Genomic DNA, 19723 nt, shown 5'->3' with positions numbered 1-19723 from the left:
CCAAACTGTCGACCCAGGACGCCCTGCTGGCCCTATATGAAGATGTCACAAAGGATCCCAGCTTGGCGCAACTCAAAGCCATCGTGGCAGTGGACCTACAGAAATCCTTCGATAACATAGCCCACGATGCAATTCTACGAAAATTTGAGGATACGAAATGCGGGCCAAAGATGTATAATTACATCCAGGACTTCCTCAGGGAACGCAAACTGACCGTACGGGTAGGAGACCGCCAAACGCCTACTATCCAACACCCGCAACGAGGAATTCCCCAAGGAGCAGTGATCTCCCCGACACTGGTCACGTTGGCCACGCTGAGAATACGCAGGGCCTTTAAGAATATACCCGACCTCCAACACCGGTTATACGCGGACGATGTCGCGATTTGGACCTCGAAAGGCTCCCCAGGACAAATTCAAGAAACTCTACAAACAGCCCTTCTCGCCATCAGCTCAGCCGCCAAAGAAATCGGTCTCTAATGCAGCCCTGAAAAGTCCCAACTCCTCCCAGTTCACCACCCACGATGTAATCCCCCGAGTATTCAACTGCACCTAGACAACCAACCAATCCAAACCAGCAAGGAGATAAATATACTTGGACTCCACATAAAAAGCAATGGCAAAGTGGACTCAGCGGTAGCGCATATATTAAGACATGGAGCGCAATTACTAAATGTCTGCAGAAGAATTGCAAATCGAAACCACGGCCAGAAGGAAGCTGATCTACTAAAACTGCAGGACGGTATTATTATCTCGCGAATTAGATACGCGCTACCGTACTGCACCCTCACAAATCACCATCACGAGAGGATTAACGTCCTCCTTCGAAAGACTACTAAATTTGCTTTAGGTGTTCCTATCTGCACGGCGAACACCCACATAGAGAACACGGGGCTCTATGTTCCGTGCATGGAAATCATCGCTGCCTATCGCCACTAATACGGCTTCGGAACACCCAACCAGGCAGGGAATTATTAGGTTCTTTGGGATTTTCCGCTCGTCCGGTTACAACGGCAAACCTAGCCATGCCCCGCGAAGACCATGCCCGCATCGCTGTAGCACCCATACCTAGGCTCATGGCGGCTCGCAAAAACGAAGAAAGACGCCAAATCCGAGCCAAACATTTTTTAAAAAGATCACTAAAGCATTTAATGAAAAACATGTTTCCACGTACGCGGCCTGCCACCCTAATAAAAACATCTGGGCTTGGGCAGTAAGTACGTGCGATGCTCGCTTCTCCTCCTCCGACATATGCTCTGGCCTTAATAGCAAAGAAGCAGAAACCTACCCTACTGGAACAGCCATTATCCACCATGCTTACCTACACAGTCCCTTTAACATCTATACTGACTCACAAGAAGCATGCACCCGCCTACTACACCATAACATCCCACTTAGCACACACAGACTCTTTCAAACCATCAAAGCAGACGTAAGGATTTACTGGGTGCCTGGTCACGCCAGGCTGGAGGGCAATGAAGGAGTCAACCAGCTCGCCCGTGACACCGCTCTCCGGGCTCCCTGCAACCGCAGCCAGCCCCAGGAAACTACACCCCCGAAACCCATTACTCTCCAAGACCTCCGCGATCACCCTAATCCGTACGTTCGTCCACATCCACAACTGTCGAAACACGAACAAGTACTTTTGGTACCCTCGAAGCACGAACAAGTAATGGGTACCCTCTTCACCGCAGCCAGAGCGGCCCTCTACAACGGAACGCTAACCCCCAGCTGCCCAAAGTGCTGCAAGACCCTCAACGAGGACCCCATCTTCGAAGGATGCAGCCCGTTCCCCGGAGGGAGAGCACCACTCCAATCAACAGCCCTAAACTACCAACGCCTCCTTACAGATTTCGTAAAGAAATTTGGAAGAGGTGCCCTGAACTGAGGGTACCTAAACCGGCTGGTAGTTTCACAATAAAGCTTCATTCATTCATTCATTCATTCAAGGAGGGGCGGGTACGGGCTTTACAAGAGCTTTATTGTAGCTGTAATGTTTGAACAGAGAGTTTGTGGTGCATAGAGTTGCGAACAGTCTGTATCAGCTCGTGGGTGGCGTCGGGCAGGGTGTCGAACCGGAATTTTTTCGGGTTCGGTTCGGGTTCAGTTCCAGAGCCCCATTCCGTTCCGGTTCGAACCGGTTCGAACCCGTTCGAACCGGTTTAAACGGGTTCAAACGGGTTCGAAGAAAAAAAAAGCAGGCGTGTTTTTTTCTGTTAATTTTTTGTGCTTGTTTTTTGTTTCCTTATCAAATCGGCATAACAACAATTCATAATGAAGGTTTCTTTGTCCAAATATTTTGTCTTCGCCAAACTAAAGCGACCCTGCAACACGTTTTTCATCTTTTGTCTAAATCTTGAGTGCTTGCAGAAAGTAGTCAACCAACGCATTATACTATGGGGTCGCAATGTGCCTCAGCCAAAAATTACTGTTCTCTCCTTGTCAGATAACATAGAAACTTGCTCAAAATATTTTTCTCTCCTTCCCGGTCTCCGCGTTCTTCGACCGCTGAATGACGTCATTACAGCGGTGTAGCGGCTGTTTGCCGGCTTTCCTTAAGTTGCAGAATAGAACGCATTTGATAGCCATCTAAAAAAAGCCACAAAAGCGAAGCAGAAACCTAAGTGTATCCGCAGCGACGAGCAAATCACGCACTGTGGCTCTGTGCTGGCAATAGCTATAGTTTTCGCAGTGCTTCCAGATGCGACGAAGATTCAAAGCGTTTTCGAAAGTGTTTATTTATTTATTTGCTACTTTTATTTATTTATTTATTTATTTACCTAGTTTTATTTATTTATTTATTTTTTTACTGTTGGGTTTTTACTGTTGGGTTTTTTTACTGTCGTCGCAACGCCGACGACAAGGTGCGCTATAGTGGAGGGCTCCGGATTAATTTTGACCACCTGGGGATCTTTACGTGCGACGAAATTTCGGACACACGGACGTTTTCGCTTTTCGCTTCCATCAGAAAAGCGGCCGCCGCGACCGGGAATATAAACCGCGTCTGTGTGCTCATCAGCGCTACGCCTTAGCCATTGAGCCACCGCGGCGAGTTTATCTAAGGTGGTGAAGAGCTCCTTTAACTGTACCCGCAAAATGTTTTCTATGGTAGTGTGACGAGTATGTGGCTCCGACTGCCAAGCGTGGCAGGTGGCATTTAGAAAAATTTCCTACTGCTCATCTTTTATGTGCTAACAGAGCTGTTAGAAAGAAAGAATGGCTGTAAAGACTCATTTGACGGCGGGTATAGGACGACATTGGATAGGGAACCACTGGAGATAGGAACTTGCTAATGGCCCCTCAGCGACTGGTGACAGCGATTGGGCTCTAGGAAAGATGATAGCCAAGTGAAGTCACAAGCAGCAGTAATGATCACTTGTAGAGAGAGAGAAAATGAAGTTTCATTCAATCGAGGCAATGTTTAAGAGAGGCGTCCTCATTCGAGGGGGCCGAATCGACAGCCGTTTCCATCAAGAACAACTGATCTTCCAGGCCGCAGCTGGCCATGGCTGTCTCCCAGTTCTGTATTGAAACGTGAAGGTTGGATGGATCTACGGCACACTAGTCGCAGCCGCCTACTATGTGTATGAGGTTCCCAGGCTCTCCACAGAAGCAACGCAATGGAGAGAGTTGTGTCCCGTCAAAGAGGTGAAGTCTGGCGTTGTGTGGGAAGGTGTATGCCCACAGGGCGCGGAGTAATGTTTCCTGGTTAATCGGTAGCGATTTGTGCGGGGAGGAGTACGTTCTATGGAAGAGGCCAGAGTGCTGAGTAACTTCTTGGTCTGTGACTGCAGGATGCATGCACTCGGGCCGGGCTTCATCAGCGCCGGCTAAGCGAGTCAAATCTAGAACCACGAGGTTGATGATCTTGTTTGCCGTGGATGCCAGTATGAGCTGGCGCCCATACAATCATGACTGGTCTCGTTGGTGGTCTCTGATTGATCATCGGAAGTGTTGTAACATGCAATCGACCGTTGGCAAAGTTGGGCCACGCCTGCTAAGGGTCTGTTATGAGAGTTTTGACGCCGCTTTGGCTAAGCGCACGTGCTGTCGCCGCTGCCTCAGCTTAGAGGGGGTTGTGTTCGGCGGTTGAGATGCTACACCTGTGGGAGGCTGCAGAACGGTAACACAAAGAGAAGGTACTGAAGAATGCCATCGGGTGGCTCTTGCATCAAACCAGTTGATCGTCCCTCCCTTTTTTTCTTGCAGTTTAGTTTCTTTCCAACTGTCTCCCCTCATATATACACACGTTTTGAAAACTCTTTGATGAATATACAATATGCATTACGCAATTAGTTATTAACTTTAATCCCAGATGTCAATTTTAATATAGCAACAACATAATAGCGCAATACGGGCATAAAGAAACACCTTTTATAGCATTCAGGCGGTCTTCACATAACTTTGCGGCTGCTTTGTGCGTGACAAAATTTCCTGATTGGTCGGGAAGGAGAACGTTGCAAAATTTCAAATGCAAACGACCCCAAAGATATCATGTTTGGTCCGACCGTCGAATCCGCCTTAACTGACACGCTAATTCTTTTAATCAAAATTAATCAACACACCAGTCCCAACAATTCACATTAGCTCATTCACTCATCTAACTAATTTCAACTTCAACTTTATTGAGCATTTCATACATAGAAATGCGAGGACAAACGCAAAAAGCTGCAAAACTGCAGCTTGACGAGGTGTTTGCACCTTACGGTTGGCGTGGCAGAGCAGAAACAGGAGTTTAAAGCATACGCACAGGAAATAATCCTAAGAAAAGGAAATCTCGCCTTAACATGTTGATATTACATACAAACATAAAAGAAAGCATTAAAACGCACTATAGCTCACAGTTTGTAAAATATACTTATTAAATGATATACATACACGCATATTGGAACTCATAGGTACATACATACATATAAAGGTCAAAAAACAAAACAGGGTACACAGGTATATAAAAAGAGAAATATTGGATATGTACGGAACCTGTGTAGACACAAAAAAGCAAAAGACAAAAATCGAAGAAAAAGTCATGTTATATACAGGTATGCATGCACTCATTAAAATCTGCACTACAGAAGTATCCACATAAATAAATACACACAATATTGGCAAAAATTAGTGTACGGTACTTTTTAGATGCTAAAGTTTTCAGGGAATGAAGACAATGCCAATAAAACGCTTGAGAAATATTACAAGTAATTTTGGCTAAACTATGGTTGCCATGAGAGACAACGCTTAATAGATTGTCAGTTAAAAATGTTCTATGTTCAGCAGTAAACTTTTCCTTAAGTCTCACTTAGAAATTGTATTTATAGCTATGCCACTCTCGGCTAGGTTATTTAAAAGGCGGGCAGTTCGGGATTGCAACCTATCATTGCCATAATTCGTTCTTGAAAACGGCACGAACCATGTACTCCTTCCCCTAATGTCGTACGGTACGTCCAACGGTTTTCTTAAACTACATCGACTTAGGTTGCAAGCTATTTTTATACTTTGTTAGAAGATTAAAGTTGTAGATACATTGGGCATGAAGCAAATTATACTGCAGAAATAGTTCGTTGGTGTGAGAGTCATATGGTACAGTTGCGATATGTCGAATGGGCTTTTTCTGAAATAAATGCAGCTTATTAATATTTTTTGCGGAACTGGTTAACCATACGAGGCTGCAGTAATTGATGTGAGCTGTGATTATGGCATCATAAAGAATAAGTTTCATATTTGATGTAACCACAGGCCGTAACCTGCAAAGCACCCCGCACGCTCGAGATAAATTAGTGCAGACGTGATCGACATGGGCAAACCATTTTGTATGTTCAAATAAAACAATGCCTATTTTTTTTTATTTCACGAACTATACAAATCTTTTCAGATACGATGTAAAAACTGAGGATTCTGTCAACAGATCTTTGAGCTGGTGAAAATAACGCCGCTTTAGTTTTCTTAGTATTTATTTTTAACGAGTTTGCTTTATCCATTTGTGAACCTTTGGAGGGTTATGTTTGCTAAATGCAAAAGCTGAGTAGTATCACACGATTCAAAGAAAATGCTGGTATCATCTGCGTAAATAATAAAATGTGCAATGTCAGTAATTTCTACGATATCATTCATATAAATATGAATCAAGATTTGCCCTAGAAGACTGCCTTGCGGAACTCCAGCCCTTACTTCTTGTGAAGAAGAGTTGTGTTCCTTTATTGCTACGACCTGTTGCCGGTTACCTAAATAGGATTGCAAAAGAGTAAAGCCCCCGGAATCCATAATGTTGTCATTTTTAAAGCAATGTTAAATTACTAATTTTAGCAAATCCTTTAAAAAAGTCTATAAATATAACTAAAGTTACCTTTTTTTTCTTCAAATCCCTGGATTATTAATTCTTTTTGCGTTAATAAAGCTAATTCGTTGACATATGCTTCCGAAAACCGAGCTGTTTTGATGATATAATAGAGTGTTTGTCACAGAAGGACACAAGGCGTTTCGCGATTACTTTTTCTAGCCTTTTAAAATAACTGGAAGTACAGAAACCGGTCTATAATTGGAAAAATTGATTTTGTCCCCGGATTTAAACAGTAGCGTGACCTTAGCTTGCTGCATCTTTTTTGGAAAAAACACCAGTAGTAAGGCATAAGTTATATATATAGCTAAGCGGCGATACAAGAAGGTCCAGTACAAACTTAATAGGCCGAATCTGAAGCCTATCGATGTCTATGGCCTTGCTATTTTTATTGACAAGAAAATCGACCATATTTCCTGAGGCGTTACCGGAGAAAAAAAGGCTCTGTGGGGGTTAGAATCCTTTAGGAACCTCATAGCGCTTTCATTGTGGTAGCATTGCATAACATTCGTTAAATAGTGAATAAACTTGGTTGCCAGTTCTTGACTCTTGAGTGGTTTATTATCTACTGTCAATTCAAAGTCGTCGTTACGGGGGGTAAGTGGGTGCAAAAGTTTATTCAATTCCCGCCAGAAAACACATGTTCGAAGTACATTTTTTTCGTATAGCGTAAGAACTCTGTCACAAAGTTTCGGTACTTTTTAAAGGCTAAAAAATCGTCCCTGTTCTTTGTTTTTACAAACTTATGGTACAATAAATCTTTTTTACGGATCATCTTCAGACATTCGTCTGTAATCCATGGTTTCCTTATATTCTTATTTTTTTGACGACATTAAGAGAAAAATACTTTTTATATGCATCTTTATATGATTCAAGAAAAGTATCGTAGGCATCATCTGCAGTGGTGCACTGAGATAAAGGGTTCCACCAAATAGAGGGAATTTTGTGACGAAAAGTAGTCAAAGTATTCTGATTAATATCGTGAAAAGCAAAAGATTCGGGGAATTGCTTACATATTAGTATTTCTGTGTGCATTGAGAACATATATATAGGTAAATGGTCACCTATATGTACACCAATCACACCGGACATGGTACTGCTACTTGTATCACTGGTTGTAAATACATCAATAAGACTTTGGGAAAGACGGCCCATACGAGTCGGTTCTTTGATCACGTTCATGCAGCCGAAATAACCGAAAAGGAGCTCTAGATCACGCGCATGTGCGCTTGCCTGTAATATGTTAATGTTAAAGTCCCCACCAATAGTTATTTGTAAACCATAAGACGAAACAAAATTGAGAAGGTCTTCTAAAAATGCGAAACAATTTTCGAGTTTTCCATCAGGGGGGCGGTACACAACAACAAAAATTGCATTTTTACATTGCACCGTTAAAGCTTCATAATCTGTCGTAACTGTCGAAAATTCGTTCATGGTACTACAAGAAAGCTGTGTAGACACGAGCTGTAACACACCGCCACATCGCGGTAGGACCTATTTAGAAACAATGTGTTGAAGCCCGAAAGGCGCAGCACTACTGTGTCACTCGTATACGAGGTTTCCGTTATCATGACAACGTCGAACTTGAAACTTTAAAAGCTGCGTTTTCTTTTCTTGTAGTTTCACATTCTTCTTTCATTTCCTCGTAGCTTTTGTTGAAGAATTCGCAGCTTTTTTTCATTTCCACATTTTCTTTCTTAGTGGTTTCGTATTCTTTTTTATATTTCCTCGTAGCTTTTCTGCATTTCCCTTACTTCTTCTCGAAATTCACGCTTAAGATCAGCGATCTCGCGTCTTAGGTCAGCAATGTCAGTTTTAATGACCAAAGGAATGCGGGATTATACACAAGGGCACACAATAGCAATGACACTGGGTGGTTGGCACCAGAGGCAACAGAAAAAGTCACTGAGTAAGCGAACAAAGATTACTGCAGAATATTCAAACCTGTGAAATAGGAAGGCGACTATCAGGCGACCGTTCTGTTCGCTGCCTCCGCTGCCAAGGGATGCTGAGGTGGACGGAGCGTTCTTTTAAAGGATCCACTTCGTGACGAAAGCCACACGTGGTCCAGGAAACAGGGGGTGTGGCGAGGCGATGTGGCGAGGGGGTGTGGCGAGTCTACCCGCTAACCCGCACTAATCGACTTCAATCCATTCACCTCTTAAGTTTAAGGTTAAGCAGATTCGAGATAACATAAAAATGCTATCAAATATACTTTAAAAGTGGAAATTAGGATTCCCCATTTTTTTAAATCTCATGTTCTCTTAGAGCAGTAACCGAAGACACAACGGCACTGTATTCAAGAAAAAGTTACGTTAATTTTGAGAACTGCGAGTGTTTGTGTCTCAGTGCTGTTTGTATATAACTTTCCATTCAAACTATAAGTGGAAGATATGGATGTATTGTTGATGGTGTCCCTGAAGGCCTTCACAAGCAGACAGGGATACATGCGAATTAACAAGACATTAAAAACTTTAAGCGATTTTAAACACCATGTAGAGAAACCATGAAGAATATTCCATGATATGTTGCCTTGTAATAGGCGTTATAACTTAAGTTATTATAAACGTAAAAGATAATTGGGAGAGATGGGCAGTGCCTAACGCAAAGTGATAGTATATACGGACAACAGTACATTAAATTGAGGGAAATAATTAGAAGAGAACATGATGGTCCTTGGGAACTGCAGACTACGCAAAATATTTCATGGTTCTGTCCGGGAAGTGGCAAAATATCTTCAGACGCAAGGTAGGGTACCGAACTCGAAAACTAGAAATCACATTTTTGAAGCCCCGGAACCGGTTCGGAACGGTTCCTTTGATTCGTTCCGGTTCGGGTTCAGTTCGAAAATGGCGGAAAAAATACGGTTCCGGTTCAGTTCCGGTTCCGGGCAAAAATTCGGGTTCGGTTCCGGTTTTCGGTTCGGTTCCGGTTCCGGTTCGACACCCTGGCGTCGGGTCTGCAGAGTTACATCTGGGATGACTAGTATTTCACGTCGGTGAGTCGCCGTAGGCCTCTGTACGGTCCGAAGTAGTGGTGGAGCAACTTCTCGAACACGCCTGGGCAGCGGATCGGAGTCAGCACCCGAGCATGATCTTTTGCGTTGTACTTCACCTCCCTTCGACGTAAGTTTTGACGTGCTGTACCGATCGTCTGCTGTCTCTCTGTATCCGCACGTGTTGACGCGGCGCACGAGCTCCGTTAGCGCACAGCCTGAAAGCGCGCCGACATGCTTTCCCACTTAGCAAACAAGCTGAGAGGAGAGGGCAGCGTACGGTGAAAATAGGACTCGCGCAGCCCCTCGCGCAGCCGTTAGCGGGGGCTGCGGCGGCGGCTAACTTATTGCAACCGGTGCTATCAGAGCCCCTTCCCCCCCCGCCTTTCCTTCCATCCCTCCGGCGACAGCATCCGGCCCTACGGAGCGCGTCACGGTATTGGTGTTTTGTTTTTGTACTTTTTCAATAGCGTGTTCAGAAGACCGTTGGCTATTTGAGCTATAAATACGCGTTCCACTCGAGCGCTGCACCGTTCATCAGCGGCCTCGGGTCCTGCGGCTACCCTGCTCTAGTCCTGTGTACATGCCGAAATGCAGGTAGCTTTTGTAATCCTCTGCGTTCATCTCTCGGCGTGCACTAAACCAATTAGGTATTGTTCTCGGCTCTTTGTCGTCAACAACGAAGCAGCTCTCCTGCTCGCCGCTCGTCCAACGCTCTATCTGAAAGTGACAGAGGTCGGTACGGAGACGCCTTCGCCAACGTGACAGTAGTGTTAAACTTGCTAAAACATGTCATGTTTTTCTTATATTCTTATGTAAGAACACTTTATCCCAGCAGTATTGCTTTATACAAACTTTAAATCTTCCGAAGCTTTTAAAGACGACAGTCTCTCTTCGGCTAGCCACTTTCGAAAATGTCGGTCTGCATGTCTGTCTGCCTGTCTGCCCGTATATCCGTCGAATGAGGCGCAGCAGAAAAAGTTACAATGAATTATTGCGTGAGACGTTTGAACAGGCAGAACATATTTATTGTAAAAAATGTAGAAATATGCGCCGAATTTGTGAACATCGTTCCGCAATCAAACAGTATTAGTGATGCGAGGAAGGGCGTCAATAAATGACTCGTTCTTGTGGTGTTCCCTTAGTTAAAATGATATGGGAGCTCCATTTTTACGACGTACATTTAAGATAAACGAATTAAAAACCGTGTTTTAACTACGAAACACCACAAGTCGGTCGACCTAGCCTCGCTGTGGCGCCTTGAATACTGTCTCCACTGTCTCCACAGATGGCACAGAAGAGCGAACGCAGAAAACCTCAGCTCTGCAAGCATCCAATGGGTGGGAACAGCGTGAGAGGTGACCGAACGAGACAGACGGGAGAGGAGCATAAGTGGTACATGTGGCAGAAGACTATCGTCATTCAACGATTTTGCAGCGGCGCGAGCCGATGCACGGCGAAATATTCTTAACAATGCGTCAGAAACCGGAAAAGTTCCTGTTGTCATCGCTTCAACAAACTCTCGTATTTAGCTTAAAAATTGGTATCTTAGCACAAATGGAGCATGTTGAAACACGAATGGCTATGCTGTGGAGATCATATCTGGTTATAATTAGGTCATGAGTAGTCTGCCATATCGGTGTAATCATAGCGGCTGATTGTGTTAAATGCTCTCTTAAATTTCAACGTTTTTTGCTCTTGCATTTACATCGAGATTCATATTTTTCCTTTAAAACATTTTCGGTTTTTTAAACAACCACATGCGAATGAATATTTCAGGAGCGTAAAAAGGACTTTACTTCCCATTTGGTAGGAGCTAACACACTTCAAATAGTGCTTTAGCTACGTCAGTACAGAAGGGTCAAGGTCATCTGTATTGGAAGAAAAATGAAATAGCAATCCGCCTTGTGGAAAACTGAGGAACAAGGGCAGCTCTGTTGTACTTCGGTATAGCCTGCTAAGGTAAAAAACCCTCATCTTGAGGCAATTTGAGAATGTAACATGAGCTACACCTGAAAAGTTTTGTTAACTCTACAACATAGCCGTAATTAATATTATCAGAAAACCTCCAGACTACCGACACTTGACCGTTCACCGGGTACGTTTTTATGTGCAAAAGTCCTCCGTGTCTGTTGAAGACGGGTTCAAATTATTTTTTTACAAATGTACCCTAATATAATTTGAATAGGCGAAGAATGCAGATACTGCTTAGAGCGCGTAGGAGGCACTTATACAAATGACGACAGCGGTGTTGGCAATTGCTCTACATTTCAGAATTGTCACATTTGCATGCCACATACAACTGCACTCCCAGGTCCTTTCGAATCCTTTTGGAGCACTCAAGATATTCCTGGAGGCAGTTGTAATATTTTAACTAAAATATACGCGGTCTGCAGTAGCCAGAAGTTTTTGATTTTTTGCCAGCCAAGCATCTCGCAGCTTACGTCGCCTAAAGTTCCGGCTACCGTAGTAATCTTACCGAGTTTGAACATCAGTTTCTAGACGGCGAGAGTGTGACCTTCGTTATGGGCATGACACCTAGCCATTCCGTTGATATACTTTTCTTCTCAAGCACAGGCTCATCTTCCGCTTACTTTATTCAAGGAACCTCAATATTCAACCACTGATTTCGCCTCTGAAAAGCATCAACTTGCAACCTGAGTTCAACAAGTTTTTTGTAGGGCGCCCTGCTTTTCAATCTAGTTATTTTTTGACAAACCCCTCCTTTTTTCGCCTTATTGTACAATGTAGTCATGCTTGCGTAAATGGTTAGATAATGCCTTAGTATATTTCTCGATATTACCTAATTAGGGGCACATTAAGCAGCACACCGAGTTTTCTGTTCATGTCAGAAAGGTTTACAAGCAAGTAAGCACTCATTTTTTGCCTGACAAGGAAACTGCAGACGCTTATAGCAACAATAATGGAGTAAAGGTAATTGCGGCAGCGAAGACGAAGCAAATCGACTACAATCGTGGCCTTAAACCGTGGGGGTGGTCCTGAATATTGAGTAAGGCTTCGCTACCTTCAAGTGTTACTCGATAGTCTGAGCTTCCTTTACTTTTTTATCGAGGCGCCTAGAGGTGGGCATGCATTGCGCTAGAAATATATTCAACAAAACTATTATTGAGGCAATGTGCTGCTTCCAAACACAAGCAACTTTCCACTTGTTCTCCTTTTTAAATTTTTCGTTGAATGTTTCGCTGAATTTTAGGACATTAAAATGTATATCCGACGAATCGGTGTTGTGTTTTGACTTTCAGATGGAGCTCGAAATAAGGCATGGATTAAGTACCATCAACAGCGGCCGGCTCTAGTCTAGGCGCAGTTGCAGAGGACGAAGGCGTCATGGAAATACGGATTGAAGTTGAATAATTATGTAGTGGTGCTGAATAAAGATTTTGCATTGCAGAAACGAAACCAAAGCTAATGGAAATTGTCTGAAAACTCTAAGTTCATTTTTAGCCATGTGCGTGACTCTCAAGAATGAGATATGGCACAAAAAACCACACTTGCTTCGAACCAAACTTACCAGCGAACAGCTGCCGTCATTTTCAAGTAATTATCAAAGCTCAGTGCTGTCGGATTCGAAAGCACCCTACATTATTTGACATTTTAATTTGCTGGTACCGTTTGATAATGAAAAGTAGAGGGTATGATGAATAACCAGACAGGCTAGATTTTTTCAAGCTCAGCCACAAGAGCTTTCCGCTCAGTAGGATTGTTTATTCTGTGGCGCAAAATTGCCGTAATACTGCTTCACATTTGTGAAGCAGGACTGTAGTCACTTTACATTGTTGTCAAAGTTTAGCTGTAAAAAGGCTGTCGAGCTCCATTTTCTTGCTTCTACTCCTTTTACTCTTTTTTAAGTTTCTTTTCAATTTAGAACATTTTTCCTTTTAAAGGATCTGCAACTCTATGAAGGTTGCGGTGCGTGGCTCAGCAAGGAGTCCTTGGGCACCATGTTCCAGCGCCCAAAGACTGCGTCTGCAACTTGCCGAGAAGACGGTTATAATGCTGTTGGCTCGAAATCTGGCCAAAGCGGGCTGAATATAAAGAGTGGGCTACACAAAAAAAAAACCTTTCGATATTTGGGTTTGCTGTTTTCAGTCTGAAAGGCTGACGTGCTTGCGACCTATTAGCCAGTCACACGTTCTATAGGATGTGCCCTGCAAGCTAATATGCAGGCAGGCCATTGGACCGATGAATCAACCGGTTCACCGAGCCAACAACAAATCTACAGCCTCACCAACAGAAAAACACTCTTTCGGCCTCACACACTGACTAACAGAAATTCTTTATTTCTGTATTTGCTGTCGGTCCCACTGCATAATCATCAGGTGACATTTCTCTTGGGGAACGTAGAAAAGCAACACTTCTCTTATACACGCCCCAACGTATAATTGGTGGGGTACTGATTATTGCCTTCGGGATTTGTTATTTCCGATTAGGTAATGTCAGGCTTCCGAATGTGGCCGAACACAGCCGATACCCTAGCATCCGTTGCCACTTGCGAAAACGGCACACCTGCTGTTCTCGAGCGCCATATATGCGTTGTGTTGTGTTGTGTTGTGTTGTGTTTTATGGCGCATAAGCAACTAAGGCTATCATGCGCCAAACAAAAGGTTTTGTGTTTTTTGTGGATAATAACCGATTGCTTTATCTTGTTATAGCTTGTTTAGAAGTGTAGCTTCTTTTAAAAAACTAAAGACAGGGGGAAGTTTGACAACAGCATTCTCTCCTAGAAGTAGGCTGGGGTGAAATGGAATTTGCTCGCTGTAGAACAGCCTAAAATGTTTTTTCCTCAAGGCCTCAAATTTCGTACATGAGAATAAGATGTGATTTACTGTAAGTTCCTGGTCACAATCTTCACATCTCGGTTTGTCTTGTTTCATAAGAAGAAAGTTATGTGTAAGATGTGTGTGTCCAATGCGGAGACGGCATAAAATCACTTCTTTGAGGCGTTCTTCATGTCTGCTTGATTCCCATCTTCTATCGTGGGTTTAACCAGGTGGAGTTTGTTGTCGATTTCCTTATCCCATGAGGACTGCCAAGTTTCGCTCAGTTTGCTCTGTATAAATTTCATGCAGTCGCTGTGAGGAATCTGTACTGTCTCTATTGTTCCGTTACCCGCCTGTGCGGCACATGCGTCGGCTCTCTCATTTCCTTTGATTCCCACATGGCTAGGGACCCAGCACAACTTAATTTCCTGTCCTTGTGTTGTGATTGTTACCAAATTGTGTATTATTTCTCCTAGTAGAGGTTGAGCTGCATTTTTGTATTGCACTGCTGTGACTGCGCTGAGAGAGTCTGTATATATAATACTGCGTTTAATTTTATTCCTCATTATCCTTTCTACCGCCACAGCAATGGCATAACATTCAGCTGTGTAAACCGAAGCGCACTGGGGTAGCCTGATCACCTTTTCCCATTTCCCTTGCACTACTGCACTCCCAACATAGCATGATGTTTTGGAACCGTCTGTGTAAAATGAGGTGTAATCTTTGTATTTTTCGTTTAGTGCCAAAAATTCCTGCAAAATATGTTCTTGCGGTGTCTGCTTTTTTTGAAGGCGTGTTAGTGTGAAGTCACATGTTGTAGGAAAACTATACCAAGGGGGTAGTTGGTTCTGTCTATGGGAAATTTGAGGTAATGTATGCAGCGTAGTGAATTCTTGGCATCTCTCTTCAAACCGAAGAAGCAATGGTCTGATAGCTTGGGGTTTATTATTGAACAGTGTTCTAGATGGGCATTTTGTAACTATGGGGTAACACAGATGTTTCGGCAGTGAACGGATCTTTAGTACGTATGAGCATGTGAGCATTGTTCTTCTATATGTGAGTGGTGGTTCATTTGTTTCTACGTAGGGGCTGTTTATTGGGGATGTCCTATACGCCCCAGACGAGAGACGTAAACCTAAATTGTGAACGGGATCCAATCGTTTCAAGTAGGACTGTCTCGCGGAGCCATAAACAATGCTACCATAGTCTAGGCAGGAGCGAACAACGGAGCGATAAACTTGTAGAAGGCATGATCTGTCGGAACCCCAGTGTTTCCGTGACAGAACCTTAAGTATATTTAGAGCTCGCGAAGCTTTCTTTTTAAGCATATTGATGTGGGGCAGGAAAGTGAGTTTTTTGTCGAACATTATGCCTAGAAATTTATGTTCGTTTTGTATGGGTAAGTCGGTTTCCTTGAGGTGTAGGGTCGGATTGGTCTGTAAGCCTCTTTTGAGAGAGAAGAGAATAGCCACTGTTTTGCGTGCTGAAAACTGGAAACCATTTCTGTCTGCCCATGTTGTCAGTTTGTTTATAGTCAACTGTACTTGTCTCTCGCATGTTGCTACATTGGAAGATGTACAAGCAATTTGAAGATCATCAACATAGACAGAGTACATAATCGACTTCGGAATTATTTTGCATATGGAGTTCATTTTTACAACGAACAGTGTTGTGCTTAGAATACACCCTTGAGGGACCCCGTTCTCCTGTACAAATGTTCTCGAGAGGGTTGAGCCCAGGCGTACTTGAAATGAACGGTTTGCCATGAAATCATTCAGGCAATTCAACATTCTTCCACGGATGCCTAACTCTACTAAATCCCGCATTATTCCAAACCTCCACGTAGTGTCATAAGCCTTCTCCAGATCAAAAAAGACAGCAAGACAGTGTTGTTTGTGTATGAATGCTTCTCGTACGGTATTTTCGAGGCGGACAAGATGATCAGTTGTTGAGCACGCCTTTTTAAACCCGCAATGGTGAATGTCAAGAAGTTCGTTTGATTGTAGTACAAAACTTAGCCTGGTATTCACGACAAGTTCAAAAGTTTTGGCTAGACAGCTCGTGAGGGCTATTGGTCTATAACTACTTGGGGAGGTTGGCGGCTTTCCGGGTTTGAGTAAAGCTACAATGAATGCTTTTTTCCTGGCTACCGGCATCCTTCCCGATACCCAAACTTTATTAAAAAACTTCAGAAGTACTTCTACAGAAGGACCCGAAAGATGTGCGAGCATTTCATAATGTATATCATCTGGGCCGGGTGCAGTCTGCTTACCGGCCGATAGAGCTCTCTTCAATTCTTGGAGCGTTATTAAACTATTATAAGGTTCGTTTATACCACCGTGTGTTGGAAGTTTTTGTTTCTCTACAGTGTGTTTGTATTTTAAAAATGCTTCTGCATAATGCACAGAACTGGAGACGCTGGAGAAATGTTCACCCAGTATATCCGCCTGCTCTTCTAGGCTACTTTGTACACCAGGTGCTGTTAGAAGAGGAACTGTAAAAGGGGAGTACGTGCCGTTGAGTTTCCGAACTTGCTCCCACATTATTGTTACGTGACTGAGCTGCTTATAGACGAGACGTAATTTTTCCATGAATGTTTCTCGGCATTCCGCCGAATGTATCGGGCTTTAGCTCGTTTCCTTTTAAACTCTAATAAATTTTCTTGCGTTGGATATCTTCGCAAGACTCCCCATGCTTTGTTTTGCTGCTTTTTGGCTTCCTTACACTCTTGTGTCCACCATACTTTGTTGTTTTGTCTCACCATTCCCGAGGACTGTGGAATAGCTAAGCGTGCAGCCTTAAGAATGCAAGATGTAAACCTTTCATTCAATTCGTCGATGCTCAGTGTGTCCGAAAAAACTTGGTCTAAAGTAGCTTCGGAAGTAAAAAGACCCCAGTCGGCAAACTGAAGTTTCCACCTGCGTGGCTTTGTCGGGATAATGGTTGGTGATGATGATGTTACGCTAATGATTACAGGTAGATGATCGCTCCCGTATGGGTTATCAATGACATCCCACTTAATATCGCTAAAAACACTCGGTGAACTAAAGGATAAATCTATGCAGCTCATTTTGCCTGAGCTTGGAGAGCAGTATGTAGGTTTGCCGGTGTTTAAAAGACAAACATTATTGGATAAAATAAAATCCTCTAAAATCTGCCCCCTTGCGTCAGTTTTTTCGCTCCCCCAAAAAGAAGAGTGGGCATTAAAATCGCCAACTATTAAAAAAGGCTCCGGTAGTTGGTTTACCAAGTCTTCAAAATCTTGCAGTGTTACTGTGAGGTGTGGTTCAATGTACACGCAGCACACTGTAATTGTTTTAAATGCAAGCAGGGTGACCGCCACTGCTTCTAGCCTAGTTTTAAGTTTGTCTTCTCGAGTTGCTATGCCATTTTGGACAATTATTGCCACTCCGCCCGAGAGCCTACTCGCCTGCTCTCGGTCGCAGCGAAAGACCTGGTAACCTTTGAGTATATTATGGTGTTTAGGACCTAAGTTTGTTTCCTGAACACAAACGGCTACAGGAGAGTGTGTGGCGAAGATGTCTTTGATGTCATTTAAATGATTTAAAAGTCCTCTGCAATTCCAGTGGACAATGAATGCCATGCTGCTTTTTTTGGTGGGGTGAAAACTAGGTTTTCGGTCCTGTGATTCGGGGCTTGTTTCTCTTTATGTTGTCTAGGGAGTTCCGCCGCCCATCCGACGTAGAGGGCGCAGAACCTCCTTCAGATGTGTCCATCGTCTCTTCGGAGACGCTGGAGGTTCGTGCAGAACGCACGTGTGTCGAACTGTTTGACCTCACCGTGTGGGGTGAGGCCTTGGAGACTGCCGAACCAGGGGTCCGTGCAGCCCGCTTCGGAGGTGGTGGCGCAGCGCTAGCTGCTTCCACCGGAGGCGCGGGGTGCCTTGCTGGAACCTCACTCTGTGTGGCTTCAGCAAGCGCCGAAGACCGCTGTGATGCTGCGCCCTGTTGCACCACAACGGAGTAGGGTCGCGTATGCGCCGAGGAGAGTCGCCTCCGTGCTTCGCGAAATGTCAGGTTCTCTGTTACTTTGAGTGTTATTATCTCTTTTTCTTTTTTCCATGCAGGGCAAACACGTGAGTACGCTGCGTGGTTGCCCTCACAGTTTACACAAAGATATGTTTGGGCTTGACAGTTTTCAGGAGGGTGTTCATGAGAGGCACATTTCGCACATGTCTGTTGGCCCCGGCAGTTCAATGAGCCGTGGCCATAGCGTTAACATTTGTAGCATCGCCGTGGGTTGGGGATGTAGGGTCGAAGTTTCATTTTGGTATAGCCCACCTCCACAGATTCTGGAAGGATGCTTGATGCAAAGGTGAGGACGATATGCCTTGTCTGAATTTCTTTGTTTTCTCTTTTGATTTTGATACGGTAGACATTTGCCACATTTTGTTCCTTCAGACCTTCTAGAAGCTCTTCCTCGGACACATACTTTAGGTCGTCATCTGAGATGACTCCGCGGACTGTATTTAGTGATCGGTGCTCACTGACAGTTACAGGAATTTCTCCGAAAGAAGTTAACGCTGAGAGCTTGTCGAGCTGATGTTTGTAAAGTACTTCGAGTAGAAGGTCTCCATTTGCAAGCTTCTTGATCTTATAGCCTTCCCCAATGGTGGCAGTTAGGGTCTTTGCGACTAGAAATGGCGATACAAGTCGGGCAGTCTTCTCTTCGTCACTGCTGTGTATTACGTGGAAGCGTGGAAAGTTGGCAACGTTCTTCGTGAAAAACTGGGTGGTTGCATCGGTGCCTCCTCTTTTACGAGAGGGATCAGATGGGCGAAAAAAGGAAGCCATAAATTGAAAAAACTGTTCGGCCGTGGTGCCAGCCACCCACCATGGAGCCCAACAAGGGGACGGGACATGAACTCGTGAGCAAGTCATGCCTACGCCAGCTGTACACCGCGACTATAACCAAATATGGCTGAACACAGGGTTGTCCGCCACACAAGGTTAACCCTAGCCGCCAGGAAAAAAGGAAACTGAGAAAGAACGAGACGACAGGAAAGTTGTTAGAGAGAAGATAGGAAAGTGAAAGGTTGAAGGGGAGGACAGGAAAAGGCGACTGCCGATTCCCCCCGGGCGGGTCAGACCGGAGGTGCCGTCTACGAGAAGCGGAGGCCAAAGTGGTGTGTTGCCTTCGCCAAGGGGCCTTAAAGGTCCAAGCACTCGGCGTCGGCTCAACCACCAGGACCCTCTTTTCCCCGGTCACGGCGCTGCCACGTACGGCTAGACGTGGGTGCTCGGGGTCCGTGGTGTCGCACAGTACACGCAAACATCTGCTTTAGCAGATGCCCCCTGCGGGGGCCATATATGCCATAAGCTTACAAATGGGTAGTACAAATGACTGTGGAGTGCTTTCTCAGCACTAGAAACCCGAGCAAATGGGCCAACACTTAGTGCCCTTTCGGTGAAATCAAACTTTTACTCAGACATGGCTTTCCCTTTTCGTTATTCTCTAATCATACTGCAGGGCCTCACACATATAAGGAAGTCATTTAGAATGATTCATTCGTCATTATAAATATCATCGTTGTAACATCAGTCACTGCTGTAAAAAGGTCTAGGAGCGACGGTCGACAATCCAATCAGTTTCCGCATCA

General features: G+C 44.2%; 1 pseudogene; it reads right to left on the bottom strand.

Moving 5' to 3' along the window:
* Nucleotides 1-1374: 1374 nt before the first annotated feature.
* On the bottom strand, nt 1375-18917 carry LOC144148082 (uncharacterized; annotated as a pseudogene).
* Nucleotides 18918-19723: the final 806 nt, after the last annotated feature.

Source organism: Haemaphysalis longicornis, unplaced genomic scaffold (assembly GCF_048455015.1).
Source record: "Haemaphysalis longicornis isolate Haplotype H1 unplaced genomic scaffold, Haemaphysalis longicornis Haplotype H1 scaffold_76, whole genome shotgun sequence".
NCBI lineage: Eukaryota > Metazoa > Arthropoda > Arachnida > Ixodida > Ixodidae > Haemaphysalis > Haemaphysalis longicornis.
Note: the sequence above shows the minus strand (reverse complement) of the source record. Positions and strands in the feature narration are given on the sequence as shown.